An 18880-nucleotide genomic window follows, 5' to 3' on the forward strand; every position below is an offset into this window, starting at 1 on the left:
CCACCACTACCAAAAATAAAATTACATCATTTGCTCTAATACGATAGATATTAACTAGTTAAATACGCAGCTGCAACAAAGTTTTTGTAGGTAACTTTGACCTGGTTTGAAAATTTACAATGTCGTATATGTATGCTTAAGCATAAATGCTGAAAATGACATGCAGGATTTTAGAGCATAACCCCGCCCCCCAAATGAAAGACCTAAAGTTAGGTCGTTGGTTTCCAACATTTGCAGCCCAGTGAGATACAACCTAACAACAGAAATTCTCTTTGAATTATGRGTTGACCTAAACTTTTGACCTCCATCAAACAAGAGAGTCAGATATGCTTAAATAAGCCTAACTTTCTACATTTTCCACTACTTTAAAAACCAAARTAAAAATGTTCATATTTGGTTCTTTATTACATGAAACATTAAGCCTGGTCTTCCATCTCCTTTTTGCAAATCCTTTCCCCAAATTTATGAGCCATGCYCTGAAAAACACGCTCGGTACGGACATAATTCACCTGTCACGGGTCCTAAAAGTAAAATTATTTCATTGCTCTGATCTTTATTCACAATTCCTTTAATGGTCTCGGTAATTCACCAAACATTTTTAATTAACAGAACGATCAGAGGAGCTCTTTGCTGATCTACCAGAGGTGTTATTTACAGGATTTGTTGCAGGTTAAACTCTCTGGCCAGCTTTTAGAATGTGATTTGTTATCTCTTGGTTTTGGAACTGATGAATTTGGCTTCGAGGCACAGCAGCAGGTTTTAGCAATACTTTATTGCAGACATTTTAATCCCTTATGAGGCCRTATCGTCATTTTTTTTCCTCCTCTTGGTTTCTTTGTGCTGCTGCAGTATATTCAAGCAGCGAGAGGTGATTTGCAAGGAGAAACAGTTTAGAATAAGAAGTGCAGAGAAGGGTAATTGATTTGGCCCGTTTCAACCTTTTTCCTGAAACAATTTTCTGTGAGATGTTTGTTCCCATAATTTTTTTATTATTTTATAATTTGGCTTGTGTTCTATATTATGATCATGTCATTTTATGATTGTGGGTTAGTGTCACTTTTCCTATATTAAATGGATTGAATTGAACTGGAATGCCTACATGACTCAGACTGAGAACAACAATGCAGTAATACAATGCAGAGGGCAGTGCAACATGGTTCTGTTGGAGATAATTAAATTGGATTCAGGAGAAATGKATTTACTTTGAGGCTTATCAGATGAAAAGACGCTGTAAAACCTGCCTGTAATATTCATGAGCAAAGCCTTTCATGGCAGTTACTGTGACATGAAGTTAACAAATAATTTACTCAAATGATACACTCCTGTGTGTATCTTTGTCATCATTGTACTTACAGAATGCCATTTCATTCCTTTRAATCAAATGTTGCTCCTGATAAAAATTTTGTTTGGGATTTTTTTATGTTTTATTATGCTCCTTTTTATTTATTTTTTGCTCCAAAATGTCTTTTTTTCTTCAAAAAAAAAACCCATGAGTTGAAGTTAAAACAATTACTGTTATTTTTTATCTACATCTTGCCTAACCAGATATTAAACTGGAAATTGATGCAATAGTTGAGCATTAGTCCCAACACACAGAGCATCACACATTGTACATTATAATTGTTTAAAAATTTATACCAACTGTTGACATCAAAGCTGGTAAAATTAACACTGTCTGTTAGAAAAATATCTCATGGACCACTGGAAACAATTTAGTGAACCTCTGAGACAGTAAGCACTTATATAAAACTTATTAATAATTGGCTTAACCCARTCCAAGATGGCTGCCACAGTAGGGTTGGGCGRTAAATTGATTTAATCAGTTGATTCAAATTTGCCATTTATAAAGRTTTATTTTGGGAGAATCAGGATTCTTTTTCCACCAGTGAACTCTTTGGGGCTTCCGTAGTTCAGAGGTCACCACACCTGTCCCTCAAGATGCTTGGTACACCACATGACAATATGGCAGCTTGCAAAGAGAATCTACTTCCCAGAAAAGGCCCGGTTTCTTCAGTTTTCTGGAACTGGTTAGGTTTCACAAACTCAGACTTGGAGCAACASACACCTCACTGCAAAATCTGTTTGAAGGCTCTTGCTACAAAAGCAGGAGTACAACAAATTTGTTTCAACATCTGAAACAGAGGCACTCCGTTAAGTGGAAAACAAAATCGATTAAAATCGAAAATCAAATTTGGGATGAAAAGAATCGATTAGAAAGCCCTGAACTTAAAATCACACAAAACGGCAAATGGAGATTTTATTTTTTTTTTTTTGGGCCATATCGCCCAGCCCTATGCCACAGTCCAGTTGACGGCCATAAAAATATCTTTACCATAGTCAGTTTTACAGATATTGAGCTAACCTTGGTGTGGCAGTAGCTGAAAATCCTCCCTAATGCATATTCGGAGTGCTAATACAACTCCAGAAATCTCACAACATAATTGCATCAGACTGTGTATTTTATTTACGAGGTTTGATTAAAACTGCTATAACGGCATCCCTTCTCAACAAAAACTAAGTTTAAATCATTTAAGACTCAGACTTGAAAGGCGGTGGGCGATATCTTTTCCTCAAAGAAAATGCTAGACCTTTAATTATTTAGCTAAAAGCCTCTGCAACAAAACATGAAACTCCAGAAGCTTTGATTATATTAGATTGCAATATAAATCTGAAATTAAATATTTAACTGTGAAACAATTTGCAGCAGAGACATTATGTAGCTGTAATTCTGAAATTCAAAAGTCGCTGATGTCCAGTGAMTGACAGCTTTTGATGAAATGCAGTATAGTTGACATGTTACGGTTCTTTGTTTACAGACAGCCATAAAATCTGCAACGGCTGCATGATTTTTTTAACATGTCTCCACTCCACTAACACAAAGTTGAAAGAAAAAAAAAAAGCTTAGTGTGGTGCGTAACACAACTTGCAATATTAAAAGTGCTGGTCATAAGACATACATTTTACTCACAAACAGTTGAGTGTTTAGGAGCCAGATCAGAAAAGAAATGATTCCCATGAGTCAAAAATGTTCTGAAAAAATAAAATAAAAAATATATACTGTATATATATACTGTAGTATATACACTGTTCAAAAAAAATAAAGGGAACACTCAAATAACACATCCTAGATCTGAATGAAGGAAATATTCTCATTGAATACTTTGTTTTGTACAAAGTTGAATGTACTGACAGCATGTGGAATTGTTTGTCAATCAGTGTTGCTTTCTAAATGGTCAGTTTGATTTCAAAAAAGTTTGATTTGCTCGGAGTTAGATTGTGTTGTATGAGTGTTCCCTTTATTTTTTTGAGCAGTACATATACGTACATATTCCTTTTCTGTGCAGCATTTCATCAGGCAGCGGACCATTTTACAAACACCAGATCTGCATCAAATGTACTCATTAGGTTTCTACTGAGTTAGTGTGGGGAGTTTTTATTTTAACAAACAATAAGCAATTATGAACTATTATATGTTGCCATTAGACCAGCTGCTTTTGCTCTTAATTTGACGTATAATTAACTGCCATGAACAATAAAAGCTCCAGCAATAAACCAAAAGTAAATTTACAGCAAGCGCTAAAGCTAACCTCTGAGAGCACCGTGTTTTAATCTGGTAATAAACTGTATTTAATCCACCGTTAATTTAGAGAAACTGCTTAGTAAAATTTGATGTTATTGCTTCTAAAACACTTTGATGCACTTGGGTCCTTCACCTCACTCACAAAACTCTGAGCTTTCAAACAATTAGCTGGGCAGCGTTTCACCATCCAATCAAAAAGCATCCGTGATAATCTGTGTTTCCACTGACACGTAACACTGAGCTCTGAGGAACATATTTGTGTCTGTCACGGGTAAATACATGAAATAACTGAAATAGGTCAGAGGTTAGAAGATCAAATGTAGCTCTGAGGTACCGAAATGGGAAATGTTGTGAAGCAGAGAAAACAAGAACCTGTGCTCAGATCCACACAGGTTATATCAGGAGGGTTTTGCAGAACTGCTCCTTCTTCTTCTATCAGACACGCTTCCCTATAAAAAGCATATTGATCTAACAGAAGGGAACCTCTGTACATATACATCTTTTCTCAGTGCCCTTAAGGGTCAACACAGTGTTTTTGGTAATTGGAAATACCTGCCAAACACTCACTGCGAGGGACAAAAGCCATTTGGCCAAGATGGGTGATAAATGGGACTAATGTCTTTGCTATTCTGATGCTGTCTGCAGGCCTGAAGTTTTCTGTATACAGCCTGAGGCGATGGAAATGTTCGTCTTCTCGGGTCAGCTCTGACAAATCTCTGAACCCGTGGCTGATATAAAATGAAACAGTGGGCAGCAAATACAGAGATAGGTGCTATGAAAATAACTCATATCAATAACAACAATGACTAAGACACACAACACAACACAAACAAAACAACTGCCTCTGGGAAAAAGAAAAGACGTTTGGTGTGTATTTTTTTTTTCGAAAGACCAAATTGAACGAACTGTCATCAACAAGGTACCATACACGTGAATAATACAAGAAATTACTGCCAAAAATCAGCCATAAAGTGTGGGGTAGGAGGTAGTATTATACACAGGAATATATTTTGACTTACTTTTTAAAATGTACAACCACTATAAGTTTCAATATTACCCCWCCTTCCTGTTGTAAATCATGCATATGAACAGTAGAACTCACCAGAGTCAGAAGAGAAAAAAATTSTTTTCTTTTTCTTGTTAACTGCAGCATTGTAAAAAAAATAAAAAAAGACTTGGACTTCAGTGGTGTCCTGTTAACAACTTACGGAGCCCGCGAGGGGACACGGGGGGATTTTGTTTCCTTTTGCGTTCCCTCGCAATACTTTTGCGTTCCCATGCAATATTGTTTTAAGTTCCCACGCAAAAGATTGTTTTGTTTATGAACTGAATTAAATTAGACTTTTATTTTGAAATATCCAGTTACCAAAACAGGATGTGTCGCCACAAGTTTGTGAATTGACATTGATGTTGCTTGGCTGTTCTGTGTCAAAATACCGTCATATGACACACTTCCATGCGTGGCTGTGTGATATATTCATTCTGAAGCTGAATTGAAGCAGTAGGCTAACTCGCTAATGGTGAACATGTGAGTTTGCTAATAAACCGGCAGGCACAACAGTGATAAACAATTTTTGCGAGGGAACGCAAAAGGTATTGCAAGGTAACGCAAAAGTATTGTGTGGGAACGCAAAGGGAAAAAAATCTCCCATGTCCCCTCGCGGGCTCCGTAACAACTGGCTTCTGCTCTGGTCTGAGAGCGGACTGTGGCTGTGTCCAAAATGGCAGGACGGGTCCTCCGAAGGTCGAATTTGTCGGCCGCATACGTCACAGCGCCGCGACGAAGGACGTCCAAAACTGAAGACTCCCCCGATGCGGCCGACAAATACGTCCTTCCTTTGGCCCGAATCGAAGGACAGGTCCGATGGATCCTTCCCGGCCCAGCATATCCCATAATGCATTGCGGCCCGACCGGAGATTTTTTTATGCCAGTAATGGCGGACGAAGCGAGAGAAAAGAATACATTAAATAAAAATATGGTGATATAAAAATTAAAAAAAATTAGCGGTTGTAATTCTAATACTTTTATCATTTGTATGGACATGTTTTTAAACATTATTTTTCCATCATAAAAAACGCGAAATAAACACGAACCTACAGCGGGTCAATTAGTTCTTCAAATGATACTTTTAAGTTAATTTTATAGTTTTGTGATATTAATAATGCTAATGTATTGATATTTTTCTAGTTTTGATTTAAGTTTGCTTGTTTAGCGTCGTCACAGTTGCTAGGTGACATGACGTACGCTGGGGTAAGGAGGGGAGGCTAGACCGTCCAAATTCACAGCCTCTTTTTTTCCGGTCTTCCCGGTCTACCAAGGACCCGGCCCRCCGCAACCGGGTAGTCTGGGTCCTCCGGAGGACCCGGCCTGTCGTTTTGGACACAGCCAGCCTGTTTTTTCAGTGATGTATGGAACCAGAAACTTCCGCTGCTCGTCCTCTGCAGCTCTGCAGCAGAACACGCCCACACACGTGTGTCTCCCTAAATAATGTTTAACCACCAGAGAGCGCACCGCAAAGGCTGAAAACTCCTTAATAATTAGATTTTTTTTTTGCTTTTGAAGCTAAAAAAAAGATGATTATGGAAGCCGAGAGCGACCGTTTTCTGCATTTAGTTATTTCTTTTTTTTTATTAATATACAACGGTTTTCGTGAAATACGTTAATTTCCARATGGTTTTCCTCTTGTGTATCATTCAAGACAGCCTGGTCCCCTCAGCTGGTAATCGATGAAGGTTTATTAATTTATTTACTGTAATTGAAAMCATAGAGATCGCAGATCTCTCTTGCAAGGGCGGCCTGGACCMGAAGGCAACCTAGTACACATAATYGTGTGTTGTTTGTGTGTCACAGACTGAAATTGCGATTTGTTTGTCTTGTACAGATAGCTTTCACATTCTTCGTCCTTTAAGGACATGGCTGGCCCGAGTGCAGATCAGCAGGCGTTTACACAGTGATCCTGCTGATATAATAAACTTTATAGGTGACCAGCTGAGGGGATTGGGCTGTCTCCATGGTTACTAATTGATGCACGAGAAAACCATGACTCGTTATCTCGAGAAAAAAAAAAACATCCGGAAATTAACTTATCTCGAGAAAACGCTTATTTCGTGATGACAGCATAATTATCATCATCTCTCGAGAAAACGGTCCTCATTAAAACCATGAAAAAAAATTAAATGCAGAAAACGGCCAGTCTCGGCTTCTATAGATGATTGTATTGTTCTCGAGGTCATATTATACATACATAAATAGGGTAATTAGGCTGTTTAAATTTACTCTCCAAAGTTTAGATCATTTCAGCCAACATGAAGTCTACATGTATGCAGTGGTGCAGCTGGTGAAGGGTCAAGTCAACCAAATTCTCCTTTAACAAGAGTATGTTATTCATGAGTTTTACTTTCTTTTTCTAGTCAGACTGTTATTTATTTATATGTTTGTTTTGTTTCCTGTTTCCTCCGTGACTCTGGTTCATTTTTAATGGCCACAATGAATGATATGGCTGTGCAGTTCCTCAGGGAATCAAGAAAAAGTACTGAGTCACCTTGTTATTTATTTATTTCATGTAACACAGTGAAGGAATTTTGAATAAATCCTTCACAGGAAAAAGGTCCAAGCTGGTTGAGTGAAGAAGAAGTAATCTGAAAATAAATAAATAAATAAAAACTGCACAACAGACGGAAACAGAATAGCAGTAGTGCATGAACAATTATTCTCACTGTCTGCTGCGATGCCCTGATTTGAGACCAGGTACAGGAAATATTAAGTTACAATCAAAAGTGACATAAAACTTTAAAGTCTGCACAATAAAATAAAATAATCAACTTTAACATCTTGAAGCACAGTTGATCTAACTTCAGAGCATAAAAGCAAACTTCCTAAAACTAACGAGGTAGTCAAAAATGTTCAGAGAGACCTGCTTGGGAAGAAGTTTCCAAAATGTCACGCAACAATAAACATTGCAGAAGTGCACGTTCTACCTTAGCAGGTGTCTCACAACCGTCGACATTTTGTCACAAGTCTCTCCAGCTTGTCTTCAGAGCACTGCAGCTGTGGTGTTGATACCTGCACAGGAGCTCCGCCGTAACAGAAAACATGTCAAGTCTAAAACCACACAGATTATACTTTTTTAATTTAAATTTAAATTTAAGTGTATTCCARTAGGTTGTTTCATACAAAACTGCATGGCTGCATGGCTCACTGATTGCTTGGAGGAAATGTTCGAATTCAGTGAAACTGCAACTGAAAAATTTGCCCTTTTTTTTGCAATGTTGAGTTGTCAACCAGTTTCTAACAGTCACATCTCAGTAAGACATGTGACCCTGAAGGAACGGTTCCTTCATAGTCAGAATACAAGGAACAATGCGACTGCTTTTATTTTTCTTTCAGCTGCTCCCTTCTTCTTTGCAAGATCTTTAAATCACTGAAAGAAAAGGACTGACATACTGTATAAACTCAGAGCCAAATTGTGCTGTTGGCCATCTTTGACTTTGATGATCCCAGTAATTTTAAATAAAAAAGTTGAGCTTAACCCCACAATGACTGAAAGCGCATCAACTCATTTGCATGTTACTGAACTTATACAGTCATTTCAAAAAGGCTTTAACTGTATCACATCCTGATCTTTCTATGCACTTTATTATCTCKATAGAAAAGTTGCTTGGTAAGGCCATCTAAATGGAAAAAGACTTATCTTGTTGAAGGATCAGTTCACTCGCTACTTGTTTTATCAGTATAGTATTACTTCCCAATCATAGGGCTTAATAAATGAGAGAGGGGTTTATCTGTAATTCAGAGGCAGTGATTGTAAGATTAGATTGTTTGTTCGGTTTCAGTGTTGGCTTTGTGTCAGGAAGTGGTCTTTGTAAAACCTGAACACAAAAAAATAAAAAAAAGTTAGCTGTGTTGGAGCATTTTTTAAACTGTATAAATGAAACCGTCTCAGCAATTGCAGGCCTCAAATTTTTGGTCAAACCTTGAAAGTAGTAATAGTGTGAAACTATGATGCATTCACACTATTGAGATGCACAATTTTTGTGCTATTTCTACAATTTATATATCAAAATGTTCAGCTCGTTCAGGACATTCTGGCCATGACATTTGATATTTCAGCAATTTAYACTGTTTGAGATATTTGGCTCTTTTGGCCATTTTTGTTCTCATTAAATATGAATGCCATCCATCCATCCATCCATTTTCTTCCGCCTATCCGGGGTCRGGTCGCGGGGGCAGCAGCTTCAGAAGGGAGGCCCAGACCTCCCTCTCCCCAGCCACTTCTTCCAGCTCCTCCGGGGGAACCCCAAGGCGTTCCCAGGCCAGCCGAGAGACATAGTCCCTCCAGCGTGTCCTGGGTCTTCCTCGGGGCCTCCTCCCGGTGGGACGTGCCCGGAATACCTCACCAGGGAGGCGTCCAGGAGGCATCCTTACCAGATGCCCGAGCCACCTCAACTGGCTCCTCTCAACGTGGAGGAGCAGCAGCTCTACTCTGAGTCCCTCCCGGATGACTGAGCTTCTCACCCTATCTCTAAGGGAGAGCCCAGCCACCCTGCGGAGGAAACCCATTTCGGCCGCTTGTATCCGGGACCTCGTTCTTTCGGTCATGACCCAAAGCTCATGACCATAGATGAGGGTAGGAACGTAGATCGACCGGTAAATCGAGAGCTTCGCTTTCTGACTCAGCTCTCTCTTCACCACGACGGACCGGTACAGCGCCCGCTTTACAGCAGTTGCTGCGCCAATCCGCCTGTCGATCTCCCGCTCCGTTCTTCCCCCATTCGTGAACAAGATCCCCAGATACTTAAACTCCTCCACTTGAGACAGGGCGACCCCCCTGACCCGGAGAAGGCACTCTACCCTTTTCCGGCTCAAGACCATGGCCTCRGATTTGGAGGCACTGAGCTTCATCCCGGCCGCTTCGCACTCGGCCGCGAACCGCTCCAGCGAGAGTTGCAGATCTCGTTCTGATGAAGCCAACAGGACCACATCATCCGCAAAAAGCAGAGATGCGATCCTAAGACCACCAAAACGGATCCCCTCAACACCTCGGCTGCGCCTAGAAATTCTGTCCATGAAAGTAATGAACAGAATCGGTGACAAAGGGCAGCCTTGGCGGAGTCCAACTCTCACCGGAAACGAGCCCGACTTACTGCCGGCAATGCGAACCAGACTCTGACACCGGTCGTACAAGGACCTGACAGCCCGTATCAAGTGGCCCGGTACCCCATACTCCCGGAGAACCCCCCACAAGGCCCCCCTTGGGACACGGTCGAACGCCTTCTCCAAGTCCACAAAACACATGTAGACAGGTTGGGCGAACTCCCATGCACCCTCCAGGACCCTGCTGAGGGTGTAGAGCTGGTCCAGTGTTCCACGACCAGGACGCAAATATGAATGCTATCCTTAAAATCCTTCATAATGTTTAAAAATCTTTACTGATCTTTTTACCTTTTGTTCTGGATTTTTTTTTTTTTTACTTCTTTGTGCTAGTTTTAGTTCCCTTCAGCTTTTTTTAAATTTGTTTTAGCTTTTACTGCTTTTTTAGTTGTTTTTCTGCTCTTTTCAGCCATTTCACTCTTTCAGTTTTTTTTAACCAATTTTAGCTTTTTCTGCCTTTTTTTTTAGCTATTTTTCTATGCTTTTCAGCTATTCTGCCATTTTAAACTTGCTTTTGCTCCTATCAGGTTCTTTCTCCTCGCTTGTCTCTTACGTTTTTTTTAGCTGCTTTCTGCTGTTTTCTGCATTTTGAGTTACTTTTAGCTACTTTTTTCAGCTAAATTCAACTTTTTATGATACTTTCAACTTTTTGCTGCTTAATTAAGCAACAGTGCTCTTTCTGCTTTTATGTGCTAGATTTAATTTTTTCATCTACGTATACTTTTCTGCTAATTTCAGCTTTTTTGGCTATGTTTTTCCCTATACACAACAGATAGGAACATATGAGACAATAACCATCACGAAAAAAAGACAAGCAAAAAAAAAAAGTAGAAGAAGAAAAAACATAAAAAAAATTATGGGGATAACAGATGCTTAAAGTACAATTATGGCTAGAATGAAGCGCAGATTAATTAGAAATCAAGTCATTTTTTGGCTATTTTACAACAAAATGCGATATTTTTGGCACATTTTTAAAATTTTCAGCAAAAATCATACAGCATTAGGCATTCGCGCTTCATATTTGCAGAAGATGCAAATTCCTTTGTATTAAACTTGTAATTTTATGTCACACAACCTAAAAATAAACAACATGGTAGTTTAGATTGATTAAATACAATAGTACTACCACACAGCGCACACGCTGAAAGACTCTTAAGGAAGATGGATAAACTGGTCTGTTGGGAGAGTCGGAGGTCCTTTAACATTTTAAAACCTTCCTGCTGAGTGTAGCTGTAGCATGGTTAGAAAAAGTGGTGAATTTATAGCTAGTTATTTTAAAAACCGTGCACATGACTGGGTCCAGCACTTTTTTTTTTCATCTGCGCTGAGCAATAGCCGTAACATTCGGTTAATGAGAAAGTGAATTATTGTTGAATTTTATCACTGTAGCCTTTGACAAACCAACTTAGCCAAAGTGCTTTAAAATGAAAAGTCTTTAGTGAACTTTTGTCTGAATCTTGGTGTTTTCAGTTTCCCATTTTAAAGGAAAAGAAGATTACATCTCAAAGAACGTATCTAGCAAATGGTGTAAATTAATTCTGTCAAAGGACCTGCGACTTAAATTGGGAAATCCATATTTACTTGCAGCCGCTCCTATTCTTCCTTGTGTTTGATTTATATTGTTGAACATGCCCATATATTCAGCAACAACCTCTTGAGACTGTGCAGACACTTTTATTAAATCTTTTCCACTTTTATATATGAAAAATAAATAAATAAAAAATTTGCAAGAGGATGAAAAAAAATCTATAGGAAGCAGTTTTTAGAATTCAAAAAGCAATATGAAAGACAAACAGGTTTGAGCTCTGACAATGCCACACCACAAACCAATACAACCCAAGGGGGGCAAAAAAAAAGTTGACCAATATCTTTCATTCTGTACAGATATCTAATACGAAGTATGAGCAGGAAACTGTAATCAAATTTACTGTCTGTCAGGAATGAACACATTTCTCAAAGAGATTTGTGAGAGGTGCTTTTCAATTGAAGAAATGCCCTGTGCAAAAAAATAAAAATAAAAAATCTTTGGCAGATATTTCAGTGCCAATTATTTGCTGGAGTTGTGTTTGTTTCACTTGCAAAACATGCGACCCCGTGGCAATGATTCTGTACCACAGGAAAGTGTTAAGAATRAAATGTGATGGGTGTGGAATAATGGAAACTCTCTCTCTCTCAGTGTAAAATGTAATACCTTGAGATAAATTAACACCTTTGTTGTTTTTGTCAGTCAAGTCAGGAGGTGATGCTGCGAAGCTTCGCTCAGTAAATGAAGATGAATAGAAACGAGGAAAAAAAAGATGCCTCTGGTGCCAATGAAAAGTTAAAGCAGGTTGTAATCTTTCCAGTAATCCTATTATATTCTCATTGTATAGTTGTTGTTGCGCCTGCTCTTCTATGCCTGTGGAAGATTTAGCTCAAGTTTTCAAATTAAAAACTAAAAAACTGAAAGGCAAAGCATTTCTTGAAGGAATCGATTAACTTATGGTGACAAATTCCAGATATATTGGAAATTATTTTATGCTCAGGAGCAATCGATAGCCGTGTTTCCATTGACCATGAAAATGCGCAAATTAGAATTTCGAAAATGAATTTGCGCAATGGAAACACGTCAATTTCGAGAAAAAAAATCGTTTTGCGACAAAATGTTTTTGCGCTAGGATGAGGTGGATTTTCGGCCGCATCGAAATCGGCGTTTTTCGCAAAACTGCAATGGAAACACTTTTTTCGCATCACAGGAATCATGTGATCAACAACCGTCTGTTTCTACTGGTGAAAAAGACGACGACGAAGAAGACAACAGGAAGTAGAAGTAGTAGAAATATCACAGAAGTAGTAAAAGAACGTAGTAAACTCAGCGACTACAATTTCCCAAAAACACAGCGTACATAGCCRCTCCGAAGTAGTATCGATAGCCTCTATAAAAGACGCCGTCTCCTCTGATGATGAGCGCTAGTGTCGCGGTAGCAATATGCTATGTGTTTACATCCATTGCCGCCATGTTTGTAATGACTTATCGCGAGAACAAACATATTCACGCGTGACTTTAATAGCATTTCTTACTTAATGGAAACATCGCAGTTGCGAAACTGTGTTTTTTCAACATTAACAGAATATTGACAAAGTTTTGCACACATTTGCAATGGAAACGCAGCTATTGTCATGCATATGTGTGTTTAATTTACTCTGAGCTACTACCACTTCTGATTCTAGCTCAGTATTTGTCAGCTTAACTGAATGAAAGCAAGTTTTGTTTTGGTTTAAGTTGAAATCATCTCTCTAGCAATTGCGTGAATACTTCACCCAGGTCTTCTACCTACAACTCAGCCCCTCAGAAATCCTTGTGTGATTGGCCAGAAGTTTGTGGGTGTGTCTGCTTTTGCTGAAAGCGCTCAGATGCTGCATTTTGCTTCAGTCACTCGCTTCTAAAGGCTGGTTGTTGTACCCAGAAGCAGACATTTAGAAAGATAGTCAAATGGTCAAAAACTCCTTGATGGAGATGATGCAAACGTATGAAGGGAATATCAAAGGTTTTTTTTCCCCTACGTGTGGACTCCAGCTGGAAGAAACCCCATGCAGTGATGTGAAACGCACCGGGAGGGGTTTCCCCTGAGCTCAGCCTGCTGTGTCTCAGTGACATGAAAGGTGTGTGTTTTTTATTTTATTCAACCTATTTCAACAGGCAAAACATTAAGAAACATTTCTTATTTACAATGTTGGCCTGAGAGTGCAAAAACACTTAAAACGCTTAAAAATAGGAAGATGGGGAAGGGGGAAACAGCATAAACAGTACATAAAACATATAAAATGAACATGAGTCACATGACTCCTGTGTGAAAACAAATGTCGAACAACCAAGTGACTGTGTGTCAACTGTTCAGCTTCAGATGGAGAATGTGGAAGACTGAAGTTGGATTCCCTCCAAAAGTCAGTCAGTTGTGAATAATCAGTGATTACTTTCTGAAAGTATCATTAAACTATATTCAGTAGTTCATGAGATATTTTGCTAACAGACAGACGCATGAACACAAACAGCCACGGGCAAAAACCTATTTGTCTGTTTTTACCTTTATAGAAGCATCCATCCATCCATCATGCATTTATCCATCCATCCTTTAATCCATTCATTCATTCATGCATCCAACCATCCATCCATCCATCCATCCATCCATCCATCCAACCATCCAACCATCCATCCATCCATCCATCCATCCATCATTCTTTCATTTATCCATCCATCCTTTAATCCATTCATTCATTCATTCATTCATTCATTCAACCATCCATCCATCCATCCATCCATCCATCCATCCATCCATCCATCCATCCATCCATCCATCCTACCATCTGGTCATTTGTCCGTCCATCCACACATCATTCATTTATCCATCCATCCTTTAATCCATTCATTCATTCATTCGTATATTCATTATCATCCATCCGTCCCTCCATCCATCCATCCATCCATCTATCCATCCACCCATCATTCATTTATCATCCATCCATCCTTTAATCCATTCATTCATTCATTCATTCATTCATTCATTCATTCATTCATTCATTTATCATCCGTCCATCCATCCATCCTTTAATCCATTCATTCATTCATTTGTGCATTCATTTATCATCCATCCATCCATCCCTCCATCCATCCATCCGTCCATCCACCCATCATTCATTCATTCATTCATTCATTCATTCATTCATTCATTCATTCATTCATTCATTCATGCATTCATTTATCATCCATCCATCCATCCCTCCATCCATCCATCCATCCATCCATCATTCATTCATTTATCATCCATCCATCCATACATCCATACATCCATCCATCCATCTGATTTCCTTTTCCAAGTTTAAATTCTAAAACAAACTGCTCTAAACAGAAAATCAACATCTCTCTTCTTGCAGCTGTCCAGCTTCTTCTGGGGGAATCTGCTGCACTTCCAGTTCAGGAGGTACAGTGTATGTATATATTTCCTCAAGCAAACTCTGGCTCTACCTCTGGGTTTTCTCTAAGTAGTAAGAGCCCAAGAATGCTCCAGATGGAGGTGATGCAACCTGATCAGATGCCCAAGCTCTACTTCGATATATTCTCCTGCATGTCTGAGCTCCTCATGCTATCTCTAAGGCTGAGCCCGCTCATCCTTCAAATGAAACTCATTTCAGCTGCTTGTATCTCTGATCTTTCCCATCGCCTAAATTTCATGACCATAGACGAGGGCTTGAACATAGATAAACCAGTAAATTGAAACCTTCACCTTCGGCTCCCTTATTTTACAGGCTGGTGCAGAGCCCCTCATTACTGCAGATGAAACCCTGGTCAATCTATCCATCTCACACTCCACACCATCACTCAAGTAAACAAGTTACCTGAACTTCTTTGCTCGAGGAGGAAGCTCAACTCTTACCCAGAGGACGTTTTCCACCTTTTTTGGGGGAAAAATAGAGACATTCAGAAGATAAATCAAGTAAAACTAAAAAAAAAAAAAAGAAAGTCTGAAACATTTTTCCTGTATTTCACAAACTTGGGTCATAATGGGACACATCATTTATGTTTAAATCACTTACTAGAACTGAGCTCCTCTGCAGAATGTTTGACATAAAATAAAGATCTGTCATGGTTCTGTCCCAGTACACACTCTTGGCTTTGGTGTCCTCATCAAAGATTTGTTTCTCAGGCATTTATAGAGCTTCCATCTTCAAAAGTTTTCTATTCTGATCCTAATCTGATGGGGGAACGTGAATTAGTTATGCAAAAGAAACCTTGTGTTCCTACAGTCTGAGGAAAATAAAAAGGTTRTTGTGTCACTTTCAAAGCAATGTGTTCCAGTTAGATGTTAAAAAGTTAAATGGGTTTGGAGGGGGGTGGTTTGCAAAGGAAAATGATCCACAAAAAGGACRCCAATGCCATTGCAGAAGGGGCTGTTTATGAGGTTTTCCTGACCCCAAAGCTCAAATAATATGTTCATTACTCTGTAAGAAAACAAACAAACATCAGAGCATAAATTCTTCGACATGAAGGTCTTTTAATGTTTTTCATCTGAATAATTTGTACGAGTGAATTTAGTCTTCCTTTTAGACCTTCAAAGGCACGTGAATAAATTCCCTGACAGTCACAGTAACAATAAATGGGACTGAGGAATGAAATTGGCAATAATTTCAATTTGCTTTAGTCAGGCGTTGTATTCATCTGGTCTAATATTAATAATTATGTTAAAGTAGCAAAACATAAAGACTATTACACAAGACAAATATACTCTGACAAAGTCAATAACAAGCTTTATTATTATAATTAAAGTAAAACAGCATAAAATGAAAATGATTATCATAATTATTTACTTTTATTAATCTCAAAGAGGAAAGTGCCTCATTGTCACGACATACTTTTTAAAATGAAACTTTCAAGGTAACAGTTACAAGCATACAATCATTTGAAACATTTATTGTTTAGCAGAATTTCTTGTTTGCACATATTTACAGCGGTATTAATCAAGATGATTAATAAAATATGTGATTTATTGATTTCTGCACCAAAAATTGGTAAAATTGTTTTCCTTCGTCTTTTCTGTTCTTCTGGAGAGCAACTTGTCAGGGGAAATATACACCAGTAATATTTTATATTAGCAATTTGTACATGATGGTAAATACTTTTCTGCTTACAAAATATAATTTTACCCTTTTTTAATTAGGGGTGTAAGAAAATATCGATACACTGAAATATCGCGATATTTCATTGCCTGATACTGTATCGATATTCTAAAGCCCTGTATCGATTTTTTTATTAAGGTTTAAAATGTCAACTTTCTTGCCAGGCGTTCATTTTTATGTTGTAGCTCAGTCTCTGACCACTAGTTGGCAGCAGTGAGCCAACCATTTGGCTCTTCTACCTCTTGAGGTAGAGGCTATTGTTAAGTGTTGGGTGACCATATTGTAAATTAATATTGAAAACTAAAAGCTGCAAAAAATATATTTTCAAACTATTTATTGGCATATTTAGTCTAATAATTGAAAAAATGGATAAAATAAGAAATATGAAACAAATAAAATMAAATACATACAAAGCATAACACAACTTAATGTAACAAAAGTATGTCTATGTAACATAAGAATTTTCTGAGACAATGAATTTTGGTTTTTCTTTTTTTTTTCCAGTAAGAGGTTTTTGTTTAATAGAATTTTTGGACAAAAAAATCGCAATATATCGCCTTGCTTACAGTATCGCAATATATCGTATCGTGACCCCTCTGTCATGATATGTATCGTATCACCAAATTCTTGCCAATACCCAGCCCTATTGTTAATGGTTTCCAGTGTGTTTTGTAGTTATTTTTGTTTAGCCACTCACAGACACTAGTACAGCCCTTCTATGCAGTTTATGAATGGCACCATTGTTCCTCAGACAATGAGCATTGGCTGGATGGATCATCTTTTCTTGAAATACAAAAAGCTTGCTTTGTATTTAAATTAATTGTAAGGATATGAATTCTGCGTTTATGAAAAAAAGCATAAGTGCAAATGTTTTAATCTTAAAGTTTTCTTTTACTACACTGGAAGTTAAACAAAACCCCCAAAATATGAGTTGAATTTGGAGCACAGTGTTTACTGAAAGTCTCTATAAATAATTTAAAATCACTGATGGAGGATAAAACTTCGGCTCCAACTCAACTTTGGAAAGTTGAAACTGTGTTCAGTGTGAAAACCATAAAGCTTGTTTGCCAGTTCAACTGGTCATGAAGGACTTTTTTTCTTTCTCAGAAAAATACCAAAGGGACATGAGGTAGAAAAGATTTAATTGGCAAGTCAAACTTTTTCACAGTTGCTGCTTTGTTGAAGTAGCCTTGAGTTTAAATTTTTTAAATTTCCAAGTTTTGACCATCTCTTGCAACAGAAATAAAAAAGTATAAGTTTTAAGACTTTTAACTTGACTCAAAACACTTTTTGGCATAATGTCTCATGAGTCAGAAAAGGAAAATTAAGTTTAATTTTACCAGTTAAGCTAAACTTGTGATATAATTTCTTTAAAAAATTGAAATAAATAGAAGTTTTAACAAAAGCAAAATCAGATCTTTTATTCTTTTATGTTCCTGACATGCTTGCAAACAAGTTTAAATAAAATATGAATTCAGCTTATTCTGTATTTTAGTGAGAAAAATGTTCTGGATCTCAGCAAAGGAGGCAAAAAGAGAGCGAGAAATCCAYGGAGGACTTCCAGTTAGCATGAAATCATTCTCCCACTGAACACTGGTAATCAAGGCCCAATCAGCTGCAGGGACACAAGATAAAATCCATCCATGAATGTGACCCTTCAGTGTGAAAGACAGTCAGATGGTTTAATTTAGCAATCGCCACCCGGTTCAAATATACGACTGGGTCCATTTTGTCTGAGCTCAAGCACAAATCACCAATGTGTAAAAGTGGGGAATTACACACACTTCAACTCTCAATCAAGAAAATAAAACCTACTATTTCTCAGGTTTGCAATAAACTGGTACAGCAGAGCAAAACAAGCTGCCATTTCTTATAAAACGCACTCGTTTTAAAAGTGAATAGGAAGTACAGTAGGCAATAACCAATCATGGCCAGGAATTACTGGCCGTTGCCAGGATACCAAATTTTTCGTATGCGAATCACCTTGGACATGATGAGATTTTGTGCAGGTTTGACACTTGAATGCATTACATCATTCTGCATATTATGCACTTCAAAAACTACTTGGGATGCACAGGGGGTTGAATATGCAATGAGGAACGCTGAGGGGACCCGTGGAGGGATGGTAGACAGAATGGAGACTGGGTCCATGCAGGAGGTGCTGAGTCTGTATGCAGAGCGCACTGTACAAAAAAAAAAAACTGAAGGTATATTTTTATTAATTAAAATCCTGAAGCATGAAAATAAAGAGCTTCACAAATATTTTCTTGATGCCTAAAATACAGTCTGTCAACCAACTTGATCCAACACATCGAAATGAGGATTAAGTCAAATTTGGTCAAAACGACCTAATTACATTTTCCGATTATTGGCTTTAAAAGTTGCATTTTGATACCTGGATCATTCTGGTATCATAATTAAATCCATATATATGACTTAATTTGTCTTGTTGGTTACAATAATACATAAATGTTTGGTCTGAATCCTAATTTTATGTC

Source organism: Austrofundulus limnaeus, unplaced genomic scaffold (assembly GCF_001266775.1).
Source record: "Austrofundulus limnaeus strain Quisiro unplaced genomic scaffold, Austrofundulus_limnaeus-1.0 Scaffold1, whole genome shotgun sequence".
Classification (NCBI taxonomy): domain Eukaryota; kingdom Metazoa; phylum Chordata; class Actinopteri; order Cyprinodontiformes; family Rivulidae; genus Austrofundulus; species Austrofundulus limnaeus.